The sequence below is a fragment of the Anomalospiza imberbis genome, chromosome 3, assembly GCF_031753505.1.
Source record: "Anomalospiza imberbis isolate Cuckoo-Finch-1a 21T00152 chromosome 3, ASM3175350v1, whole genome shotgun sequence".
In the NCBI taxonomy this organism is placed as follows: Eukaryota; Metazoa; Chordata; class Aves; order Passeriformes; family Viduidae; genus Anomalospiza; species Anomalospiza imberbis.
In genome coordinates, this window is record NC_089683.1 from 1760266 (window position 1) to 1773542 (window position 13277).

Here is a 13277-nt window from a genome sequence, read left to right on the forward strand (position 1 = left end):
AAAGGGGGGAAAGGAGAAAAGGGGAAAAAGGGGAAAAGGAGAAAAAGGGGAATAGTCAGAAAAGGGAAAGGAAGGGGAGAAGGGAAAAGGAAAAGGAAATGGGGAAGGGAAAAGGGAAAATGGGAAAGGGGGAAAAAGGGGAAAGGGCAAAAATGAGGAAAAGGGGGAAGAGAGATAGAGGAGAGAAAAGGGGGGAAATGGGGAAAAGGAGGACAAGGAGGGAAAAGGGGAAAAGGGAATGTGACAAAGGATGTCCCCACCACGCCCAGAGCAATGCCCGCGTCCCTGTCACCTCCACAGTGACATCCCCGTGTCCCCAACACCACCTGAGGGACACCTCCATGACCCTGCCACCTCCATGTCCCTGTCACCTCCATGTCCCTGTCATCTCCAGAGTGACATCTCCGTGTCCCCAACACCTCCTGAGGGACACCCACCTCCATGTCCTTGTCATCTCCAGAGTGACATCTCCATGTCCCCAACGCCTCCTGAGGGACACCTCCATGTCCCTGTCACGTCCATGTCCTTGTCATCTCCATGTCCCTGTCACCTCCAGAGTGACATCCCCGTGTCCCCAACTCCGCCTGAGGCACACCTCCATGTCCCTGTCACCTCCATGCCCTTGTCATCTCCACAGTGACATCTCCATGTCCCCAACACCTCCTGAGGGACACCTCCATGTCCTTGTCACCTCCATGTCCCTGTCACCTCCATGGTGACATCTCCGTGTCCCCAACACCGCCCGAGGGACACCTCCATGTCCCTGTCACCTCCATGTCCTTGTCATCTCCAGAGTGACATCTCCGTGTCTCCAACATCTCCTGGGGGACACCTCCGTGTCCCTGTCACCTCCACGTCCCTGCCACCTCCAGGGCGACACCTCCATGTCCCTGTCACCTCCATGGTGCCACCTCCACGTCCCTGTCCCCTCCAGGGTGACACCTCCACGTCCCTGTCACCTCCAGGGTGACACCTCCACGTCCCTGTCCCCTCCATAATGACACTTTCATGTCCCTGTCCCCTCCATGGTGACACTTTCATGTCCCTGTCACCTCCAGGGTGACACCTCCATGTCTCTGTCCCCTCCATGGTGACACTTTCATGTCCCTGTCACCTCCATGGTGCCACCTCCACGTCCCTGTCCCCTCCCTGATGTCATCTCCACGTCCCTGTCACCTCCAGGGTGACACCTCCACGTCCCTGTCACCTCACCAGGATGCCACCTCCATGTCTCTGTCCCCTCCATGGTGACACTTTCATGTCCCTGTCCCCTCCAGGGTGACACCTCCATGTCCCTGTCCCCTCCATGGTGACACTTTCATGTCCCTGTCCCCACCCTGATGCCATCTCCACGTCCCTGTCCCCTCCATGGTGACACTTTCATGTCCCTGTCCCCTCCATGGTGCCACCTCCACGTCCCTGTCACCTCCAGGGTGACACCTCCACGTCCCTGTCCCCTCCATGGTGACACCTCCATGTCTCTGTCACCTCCATGGTGACACTTTCATGTCCCTGTCCCCTCCAGGGTGACACTTTCATGTCCCTGTCACCTCCAGGGTGACACCTCCATGTCCCTGTCCCCTCCATGGTGACACTTTCATGTCCCTGTCCCCTCCATGGTGACACTTTCATGTCCCTGTCACCTCCAGGGTGACACCTCCATGTCTCTGTCCCCTCCATGGTGACACTTTCATGTCCCTGTCCCCTCCATGGTGACACTTTCATGTCCCTGTCCCCTCCGTGGTGACACTTTCATGTCCTTGTCACCTCCATGGTGCCACCTCCACGTCCCTGTCCCCTCCATGGTGACACTTTCATGTCCCTGTCACCTCCATGGTGCCATCTCCACGTCCCTGTCACCTCCATGGTGACACCTCCATGTCCCTGTCCCCTCCATGGTGACACCTCCACATCCCTGTCACCTCCAGGGTGACACCTCCACGTCCCTGTCCCCTCCAGGGTGACACCTCCATGTCCCTGTCCCCTCCATGGTGACACTTTCATGTCCCTGTCACCTCCATGGTGCCACCTCCACGTCCCTGTCACCTCCAGGGTGACACTTTCATGTCCCTGTCACCTCCAGGGTGACACTTTCATGTCCCTGTCCCCTCCATGGTGACACCTCCACGTCCCTGTCACCTCCAGGGTGCCACCTCCACGTCCCTGTCCCCTCCATGGTGACACCTCCATGTCTCTGTCCCCTCCATGGTGACACCTCCACGTCCCTGTCACCTCCAGGGTGCCACCTCCACGTCCCTGTCCCCTCCATGGTGCCACCTCCATGTCTCTGTCCCCTCCATGGTGACACCTCCACGTCCCTGTCACCCTCCATGGTGACACCTCCACGTCCCTGTCCCCTCCATGGTGACACTTTCATGTCCCTGTCCCCTCCATGGTGACACCTCCACGTCCCTGTCACCTCCATGGTGCCACCTCCACGTCCATGTCACCTCCATGGTGACACCTCCATATCCCTGTCCCCTCCATAATGACACTTTCATGTCCCTGTCACCTCCAGGGTGACACCTCCATGTCCCTGTCCCCTCTATGCTGCCACCTCCATGTCCCTGTCCCCTCCATGGTGACACCTCCACGTCCCTGTCACCTCCAGGGTGACACCTCCATGTCCCTGTCCCCTCCATGGTGCCACCTCCACATCCCTGTCACCTCCAGGGTGACACTTTCATGTCCCTGTCACCTCCATGGTGACACCTCCACGTCCCTGTCCCCTCCATGGTGACACTTTCATGTCCCTGTCCCCTCCATGGTGCCACCTCCACGTCCCTGTCCCCTCCATGGTGACACTTTCATGTCCCTGTCCCCTCCATGGTGACACTTCCATGTTTCTGTCCCCTCCATGGTGACACCTCCACGTCCCTGTCACCTCCATGGTGACACCTCCACGTCCCTGTCCCCTCCATGGTGCCACCTCCATGTCTCTGTCCCCTCCATGGTGACACCTCCACGTCCCTGTCACCTCCAGGGTGACACCTCCACGTCCCTGTCCCCTCCATGGTGCCACCTCCATGTCTCTGTCCCCTCCATGGTGACACCTCCACGTCCCTGTCACCTCCAGGGTGACACCTCCACGTCCCTGTCCCCTCCATGGTGACACTTTCATGTCCCTGTCACCTCCATGGTGCCACCTCCATGTCCCTGTCCCCTCCATGGTGACACCTCCACGTCCCTGTCACCTCCAGGGTGACACCTCCACGTCCCTGTCCCCTCCATGGTGACACCTCCACGTCCCTGTCCCCTCCATGGTGACACCTTCAAGTCCCTGTCACCTCCAGGGTGACACCTCCATGTCCCTGTCCCCTCCAGGGTGACACTTTCACGTCCCTGTCCCCTCCATGGTGACACTTTCACGTCCTTGTCACCTCCATGGTGCCACCTCCATGTCCCTGTCCCATCCAGGGTGACACCTCCACGTCCCTGTCACCTCCAGGATGCCACCTCCATGTCTCTGTCACCTCCAGGGTGACACGTCCATGTCCCTGTCACCTCCAGGGTGACACCTCCATGTCCCTGTCCCCTCCTTGGTGACACTTTCATGTCCCTGTCCCCTCCATGGTGACACCTCCACGTCCCTGTCCCCTCCAGGGTGACACTTCCATGTCCCTGTCCCCTCCATGGTGCCACCTCCACGTCCCTGTCCCCTCCATGGTGACACTTTCATGTCTCTGTCACCTCCATGGTGCCACCTCCACATCCTTGTCACCTCCAGGGTGACACCTCCACGTCCCTGTCACCTCCATGGTGACACTTCCATGTTTCTGTCCCCTCCATGGTGGCACCTCCACGTCCCTGTCACCTCCAGGGTGACACCTCCACGTCCCTGTCCCCTCCATAGTGACACTTTCATGTCCCTGTCCCCTCCATGGTGACACCTCCACGTCCCTGTCCCCTCCTTGGTGACACTTCCATGTCCCTGTCCCCTCCATGGTGACACTTCCATGTCCCTGTCACCTCCAGGGTGCCTCCACCCCCACCTTGACTCAGATCCATTTTCTCCTTCATTTTCCGAGGGGATAAAAAAACCCCAAAATCCCAAACCCAACGAAAAATTTCCCCGCGGCCAAAGGTGCCGCAGCTCCAACCCTCCCTTCCCAGAAAAACCCGGGCATGAGGCTCTTGGATCATCCAAAGGGATCCCGAATTTTGGGATCCAAAGCGATCCCAAATCCTGCCATTCCCGAGGATTTTGGGGCTCCAGGGATTGCCCCGGGTTGGATTTCGCAGCCCTCAGCTCACGCCGGGCCCCGGGGAGCAAAGGTGTGGCGGAGCCTCTGGAATGTGTAATTCCGACTGTGGAATTCCGCATCTGGCTGCCCCGGAGCCTCTGGAATGTGGAATTCCGCGTCCGGCTGCTCCTGGATCCCAGCCCGGAGGAGCTCGGGTTAACGATTAAACCTCCAGGAACCGCCAGGAACCGGAGCTGCTCCAGAGGAGGCCACGGAGCAGCTCCAGGGAATGGGAGAGCTGGGAATGTTCACCTGGATCGGGGAAGGATCCAGGGAATCCTTGGAGCCACTTCCCGATCCCCAAGGGGCTCCAGGAGAGCTGGAATTTGGGGAAGGGCTGGAGGGCCAGGAGCCAGGGAATGGCTTCCACTGGGAAAGGGGAGCCTGGGATTTTGGGATCGTGGGAAGGAATTCCCGGCTGGGCTGGAATTCCCAGAGAATCCCTGGATCCATGGGAATATCCAAGGGTGGATTTGGATCACCCTGGGATTGTGGTGGGAAGGGGATGGGATTGAATGTCCATGGATTCCATCCCAAACATTCCAGGATTCTGGGATCAAGGACACTCAGGATCCATCCCGAGGGATTTTTATGGAATTTGGGGATGGAAAAGGGAAGGGAGACCCTTCCTGGAGTCTTCCCAAATTCCTGGATCCTGAAATTCCTTCACCAGGAAGAATTGGGATGGGGATGGATCCAATGCCAGGCTGGGAGAGCTGGGAATGTGCAGCTGGATCGGGGAAGGATCCAGGGAATCCTTGGAGCCGCTTCCCGATCCCCAAGGGGCTCCAGGAGAGCTGGAATTTGGGGAAGGGCTGGAGGGCCAGGAGCCAGGGAATGGCTTCCAGCGGGAAAGGGGAGCTTGGGATTTTGGGATCTTGGGAAGGAATTCCCATCTGGGCTGGAATTCCCAGAGAATCCCTGGATCCCTGGCAGTGTCCAAGGGTGGATTTGGATCACCCTGGGATGGTGGGGTTGGAATGGGATGGGATTGAAGCTCCACGGATCCCATCCCAAACCATTCCAGGATTCTGGGGTCAAGGACACTCAGGATCCATCCCAAGGGATTTTTATGGAATCTGGGGATGGAAAAGGGAAGGGAGACCCTTCCTGGAGTCCCGAATTCCCAGGGAAGCCCCTGGATCCTGAAATTCCTTCCCAAGGAAGAGTCGGGATGGGGATGGATCCAATGCCAGGCTGGGAGAGCTGGGAATGTGCAGCTGGATCGGGGAAGGATCCAGGGAATCCTTGGAGCCGCTTCCCGATCCCCAAGGGGCTCCAGGAGAGCTGGAATTTGGGGAAGGGCTGGAGGGCCAGGAGCCAGGGAATGGCTTCCACTGGGAAAGGGGTCCTGGGATTTTGGGATCTTGGGAAGGAATTCCCATCTGGGCTGGAATTCCCAGGGGATCCCTGGATCCCTGACAGTGTCCAAGGGTGGATTTGGATCACCCGGGGATCTTATGGGAGTGGGATGGGATGGAAGGTCCATGGATCCTGTCCCAAACCATTCCAGGATTCTGGGATCGAGGACGCTCTAGATCCATCCCGAGGGATTTTTATGGAATTTGGGGGTGTAAATGGGAAGGGAGACCCTTCCTGGAGTCCTGAATTCCCAGTGAAGCCCCTGGATCCTGAAATTCCTTCTCAAGGAGGAATTGGGATGGGGATGGATCCAATCCAGGAGAGCTGGAGAGGAATTTGGGAAAAGGGCCTGGAATGCCAGGTCAGGGAACAGCTCCCACTGCCAGAGGGTCGGGATTCTGGGATCTTGGGAAGGGATTCCCGGCTGGGCTGGAATCCCCAGTGAATCCCCTGGGACCGCCCAGGGAAAAGCCGGATCTCTGCTGGGAGATCCGTGGAAGCGCCGGGATCGGACTGGGCTGGGATTTCAGGTCCCATCTCGGGATCTTTTCATTCTCCGGGTTTTTGTTCCTTTTTCTTTCTTTTTTTTTTTGGTTTTTCTTTTCAATTCACCTCCGGGTTTCGGGGTGGGTTTTTTTTTCCTTTTTTGGGGTTTTTTGGGGTTTTGTTCCTTTATCTTTCTTTTTTTTTTTGGTTTTCTTTTTTTTTTTTTTTTTTTTTTTTTTTTAATTCACCTCCGGGTTTCGGGGTGGGTTTTTTTTTTCCTTTTCTGAGGTTTTTTGGGGTTTTTATTCCTTTTTCTTTCTTTTTTTTTTTTTTGGTTTTCTTTTTTTTTTTTTTTTTTAATTCACCTCCGGGTTTCGGGGTGGTTTTTTTTTTTTTTTTTTTTCCCTTTTTTGGGGTTTTTTGGGGTGTTTTTTTTTGGGGGGGGGTTTTTTGGGGTTTTTTCGTTCTTTCCACCCGCGGGGCCTCTCTGCAGGAAGCCACATCCTTTGCACAACGCCCGGCTGTCACGGTCCCCTCGCCAGGCGGCCGCGGGGGCGGCCAGGCCACCTCCCCCACCCCGTCCCTTTCCCCTCCCCATCCCAAGAAAACCCCAACGCGGCTCTGGGAACTCCGAGGGAATCCCAGGTGGGACCGACCCCCAGTCCAGCCCAGGGAACGCGGATGATTTTTAGGGAATGTGGGACAAAAATATTCCATTTATGGGGTTTTTTTTCCCCTCTTTTCCCTCGTTCCCAGCCCCATTCCAGGTGGGAATGACCCCAAATCCAGCCCTGGGAACAGGTATGATTTTTAGGGAATGTGGGACAAAAATATTCCATTTATGGGGTGTTTTTTTTTTTATTTTCCCTCCACTTTTCCCTCGTTTCCAGCCCCACTCCAGGTGGGAATGACCCCAAACCCAGCCCCGGGAACACGGATGATTTTTAGGGAATGTGGGACAAAAATATTCCATTTATGGGGTTTTTTTTCCCCACTTTTCCCTCGTTCCCAGCCCATTCCAGGTAGGAATGACCCCCAGTCCAGCCCCGGGAACGCGGATGGTTTTTAGGGAATGTGGGACAAAAATATTCCGTTTATGGGGTTTTTTTTCCCCACTTTTCCCTCGTTCCCAGCCCCATTCCAGGTAGGAATGACCCCAAATCCAGCCCTGGGAACAGGTATGATTTTTAGGGAATGTGGGACAAAAATATTTCATTTATGGGGTGTTTTTTTTTTTCCCTCCACTTTTCCCTCGTTTCCAGCCCCACTCCAGGTGGGAAACACCCCAAATCCAGCCCCGGGAACGGGGATGATTTTTAGGGAATGTGGGACAAAAATATTCCACTTACGGGTTTTGGGGTTTTTTCCCCTCTTTTCCCTCATTCCCAGCCCCACTCCAGGTGGGAACGACCCCAAATCCAACCCCGGGAACGCGGATGATTTTTAGGGAATGTGGGACAAAAATATTCCACTTACGGGTTTTGGGTATTTTTCCCCTCTTTTCCCTCGTTCCCGGCCCCACTCCAGGTGGGAATGACCACAAATCCAGCCCCGGGAACGCGGATGATTTTTAGGGAATGTGGGACAAAAATATTCCACTTACGGGTTTTGGGGTTTTTTCCCCTCTTTTCCCTCATTCCCAGCCCCACTCCAGGTGGGAATGACCCCAAATCCAGCCCCGGGAACGCGGATGATTTTTAGAGAATGTGGGACAAAAATATTCCGTTTATGGGTTTTTTTTCCTCCACTTTTCCCTCATTTCCAGCCCCACTCCAGTTGGGAAACACCCCAAATCCAGCCCCGGGAACGCGGATGATTTTTAGGGAATGTGGGGGGAGGGACAAAAATATTCCACTTACGGGTTTTGGGGTTTTTTCCCCTCTTTTCCCTCATTCCCAGCCCCACTCCAGGTGGGAATGACCCCAAATCCAGCCCGGGAACGCGGATGATTTTTAGAGAATGTGGGACAAAAATATTCCGTTTATGGGTTTTTTTTCCTCCACTTTTCCCTCATTTCCAGCCCCACTCCAGTTGGGAAACACCCCAAATCCAGCCCCGGGGAACGCGGATGATTTTTAGGGAATGTGGGACAAAATATTCCACTTACGGTTTTGGGGTTTTTTCCCCTCTTTTCCCTCATTTCCAGCCCCACTCCAGGTGGGAATGACCCCAAATCCAGCCCCGGGAACACGGATGATTTTTAGGGAATGTGGGACAAAAATATTCCATTTATGGGTTTTTTTCCCCCTCTTTTCCCTCGTTCCCAGCCCCACTCCAGGTGGGAATGACCCCAAACCCAGTCCTGGGAACGGAGATGATTTTTAGGGAATGTGGGACAAAAATATTCCACTTACGGGCTTTGGGGTTTTTTCCCCCCTTTCCCGCGTTTCCAGCCCCATTCCAGGTGGGAATGACCCCAAACCAGCTCCGGGAACACGGATGATTTTTAGGGAATGTGGGACAAAAATATTCCATTTATGGGGTTTTTTCCCTCCACTTTTCCCTCGTTTCCAGCCCCACTCCAGGTGGGAATGACCCCAAATCCAGCCCCGGGAACGCGGATGATTTTTAGGGAATGTGGGACAAAAATATTCCACTTACGGGTTTTGGGGTTTTTTTCCCTCTTTTCCCTCATTCCCAGCCCCACTCCAGGTAGGAATGGCCCCAAATCCAGCCCCGGAAATGGGGATGATTTTTAGGGAATGTGGGACAAAAATATTCCATTTATGGGGTTTTTTTTCCCCACTTTTCCCTCATTTCCAGCCCCACTCCAGGTGGGAATGGCCCCAAATCCAGCCCCGGGAACGGGGATGATTTTTAGGGAATGTGGGACAAAAATATTCCATTTATGGGTTTTTTTTCCCTCCACTTTTCCCTCATTTCCAGCCCCACTCCAGGTGGGAATGACCCCAAATCCAGCCCCGGGAACGCGGATGATTTTTAGGGAATGTGGGACAAAAATATTCCACTTACGGGTTTTGGGGTTTTTTCCCCCTCTTTTCCCTCGTTCCCAGCCCCACTCCAGGTGGGAACAACCCCAAATCCAGCCCCGGAAATGGGGATGATTTTTAGGGAATGTGGGACAAAAATATTCCATTTATGGGTTTTTTTTCCCCACTTTTCCCTCGTTCCCAGCCCCACTCCAGGTGGGAATGACCCCAAACCCAGTCCTGGGAACGGAGATGATTTTTAGGGAATGTGGGACAAAAATATTCCACTTACGGGTTTTGGGGTTTTTTTCCCCTCTTTTCCCGCATTTCCAGCCCCACTCCAGGTGGGAATGACCCCAAATCCAGCCCCGGGAACACGGATGATTTTTAGGGAATGTGGGACAAAAATATTCCATTTATGGGTTTTTTTTTCCCCCACTTTTCCCTCATTTCCAGCCCCACTCCAGGTGGGAATGACCCCAAATCCAGTCCTGGGAACGGAGATGATTTTTAGGGAATGTGGGACAAAAATATTCCATTTATGGGGTTTTTTTCCCCACTTTTCCCTCATTTCCAGCCCCACTCCAGGTGGGAAAGACCCCAAATCCAGCCCCGGGAACGGGGATGATTTTTAGGGAATGTGGGACAAAAATATTCCACTTACGGGTTTTGGGGTTTTTTCCCCTCTTTTCCCTCGTTCCCAGCCCCACTCCAGGTGGGAACGACCACAAATCCAGCCCCGGGAACGCGGATGATTTTTAGGGAATGTGGGACAAAAATATTCCATTTATGTGGTTTTTTAACCCCACTTTTCCCGCATTTCCAGCCCCACTCCAGGTGGGAATGACCCCAAATCCAGTCCTGGGAACACGGATGATTTTTAGGGAATGTGGGACAAAAATATTCCATTTATGGTTTTTTTCCCCCACTTTTCCCTCATTTAGCCCCACTCCAGGTGGGAATGACCCCAAACCCAGTCCTGGGAACACGGATGATTTTTAGGGAATGTGGGACAAAAATATTACATTTATGGGTTTTTTTCCCCCACTTTTCCCTCGTTCCCAGCCCCATTCCCATGGGAATGTCCCATGGCTGGATGTCCCCTGCGTGTCCCCGTCCTGACCAGAGAGGGGATCGTGGCTGGGAACGGGATCCCATGGACATCCCCATGGAATATCCCAAGGAGAATTCCCAGCAGCACCCCTCACGGCCAGAGCTGGGGACATCGAGGGACATCGAGGCACATCGAGGGACACCGAGGGACATCGAGGGACATCAAGGGACACAGAGGGACACAGAGGGACACTGAGGGACACTGAGGGACATCGAGGGACATCGAGGGACATCGAGGGACATCGAGGGACATCAAGGGACACCGAGGGACACCAAAGGACACTGAGGGACACCGAGGGACGTCGAGGGACATCGAGGGACACCGAGGGACACCGAGGGACATCGAGGGACACCGAGGGACACCGAGGGACACCGAGGGACATCGAGGGACACCGAGGACATCGAGGGATATCGAGGGACATCGAGGGACACTGAGGGACACCGAGGGACGTCGAGGGACATTGAGGGACACCGAGGGACATCGAAGGACATCGAGGGACATTGAGGGACACCGAGGGACACTGAGGGACACTGAGGGACATTAAGGGACATCGAGGGACATTGAGGGACACCGAGGGACACTGAGGGACATTGAGGGACACTGAGGGACACCGAGGGACATTGAGGGACATCGAGGGACACAGAGGGACATCGAGGGACACTGAGGGACATTGAGGGACACTGAGGGACATCGAGGGACATCGAGGGACATCGAGGGACATTGAGGGACATTGAGGGACACTGAGGGACATCGAAGGGCATCGAGGGACATCGAGGGACATCGAGGGACACCGAGGGACATCGAAGGGCATCGAGGGACACCGAGGGACATTGAGGGACACCGAGGGACGTCGAGGGACATTGAGGGACACCGAGGGACATCGAAGGACATCGAGGGACATTGAGGGACACCGAGGGACACTGAGGGACACTGAGGGACATTAAGGGACATCGAGGGACATTGAGGGACACCGAGGGACACTGAGGGACATTGAGGGACACTGAGGGACATCGAAGGGCATCGAGGGACATCGAGGGACATCGAGGGACACCGAGGGACATCGAAGGGCATCGAGGGGACATCGAGGGACACCGAGGGACGTCGAGGGACACCGAGGGACACCGAGGGACATCGAGGGACACCGAGGGACATCGAGGGACACAGAGGACATCGAGGCACATCGAGGGACACCAAGGGACACCAATGTCCCCTCAAAGCCCGAAGGGGACACGAGGGACGACCCCGTCCTTCCCGCCCCGTCCGGACCTTCCCATCCCAAATTCTGCCCGTTTTCCACACCCGGCAGAGCGGTCCCTGGCGACATCCCGGCCCGCTCTGTCGCCGTCCCCAACCCGTGCCACCTCCCCGTCCGCCTCGGGGACACATCCCAGGGCTCCCCGCCACGCAGCCGCGGGGACACGGAGGAAACGAAACCGAGCCCGGCGCTGCCGCCACCGTCCCCTCCCCGCCCGCCCCCCGCTCCGTGTCCCCCTCGTGTCCCCCCCGGTGCCACGCCGCGCCAGCTCCTGTCGCCTCCTCCCCACGGTGACACCGGGAAAGTCCCCGCGGGGCCCGGGGCCACCTCCCCGCACCAGGAAGTCGCCCCGGTGGCTCGCGGAGAAGGTCGCCTCCCCCGCCCGGTGTCGCCTCGCCGGGCGCCGTCGCCGAGCCCAGCCCCGGGTGGCGGCACCTCGGTGACAACTTTGAGGTGTCCCCACCGCCGCCGCCCCCGCCGCAATCCGGTTCAGAATTCCCCCTCGGGAATTCTCCGGGATCCGCAACCAAACCCCTCCCCCCCCCCCCCCCGCGCCAGGTGAGCGGCTGGTCCCGTCGCGGCGGGATTCCCGGGATGCGCGGTTTCCCGGGATGCGCGGTTTCCCGGGAGGCGAGCGGCGCTTACCGAGGGGGGTCCCCTCTGTCGCCGCTGTCGCCCCGGGGTGTCGCCGCTGTCGCCGCTGTCGCCGCTGTCCCCGCGCCGAGCGCGCGCCGGCGGCGCTTCCTGCTGTGACTGACACGGGTGCGCAGAGGGACCGGCGGCGGCACCCGGCACCGGAACCGGCACCCGGCACCGGCACCCTGAGCACAGCACCCGACAGCGGCACCGGCACCGGGACCCAGAACACAGCAGCCGGCACCGGCACCGGAACCGGGACCCGGCACCGGCACCGGGACCCTGAGCACAGCACCCGACAGCGGCACCGGCGCCGGGACCGGCACCGGCACCGGGACCCTGAGCACAGCAGCCGCCACCGGCACCGGGACCCAGACCCAGAACCCAGCACCGGCACCGGGACCCTGAGCACAGCACCCGACAGCGGCACCGGCACCGGCACCGGCAGTGGGACCCAGAACACAGCAGCCGGCACCGGGACCCAGACCCTGAACACAGCACCCGGCACCGGGACCCAGACCCAGAACACAGCACTCGGCGCCGGAACCGGCACCGGGACCCTGAGCACAACATCCGACAGAGGCACCGGGACCGGCACCGGGACCCAGACCCTGAACACAGCAGCCGGCACCGGAACCGGGACCCTGAACACAGCACCGGCACCGGGACCCAGACCCAGACCCTGAACACGGCAGCCGGCACCGCGACCCAGACCCAGAACACAGCACTGGCACCAGGACTCAGACCCAGAACACAGCACCCGGCGTCGGAACCGGCACCGGGACCCGGCACCGGGACCCAGACCCTGAACACAGCAGCCGGCACCGGGACCCAGACCCTGAACACAGCACCAGCACCGGCAGTGGGACCCAGACCCTGAACACAGCACTCGGCGCCGGAACCGGCACCGGGACCCGGAACTGGGACCCAGACCCTGAACACAGCACCCGGCACCGGGATCCAGACCCTGAACACAGCACCCGGCGCCGGAACCGGCACCGGAACCCGGCACCGGGACCCAGACCCTGAACACAGCACCTGACAGTGGCACCGGAACCGGGACCCGGAACCCAACACTGGCACTGGCACCTGGGCCCGGAACCGGCACTGGGACTGGCACCAGGACCTGGCACCGGAACCGGGACCCAGAACCCAGCACCTGACAGTGGCACCAGGACCGGCACTGGGACCCAGAACCCAGCACCTGACAGTGGCACTGGAACCGGGACCAGCACCAGGACCTGGCACCC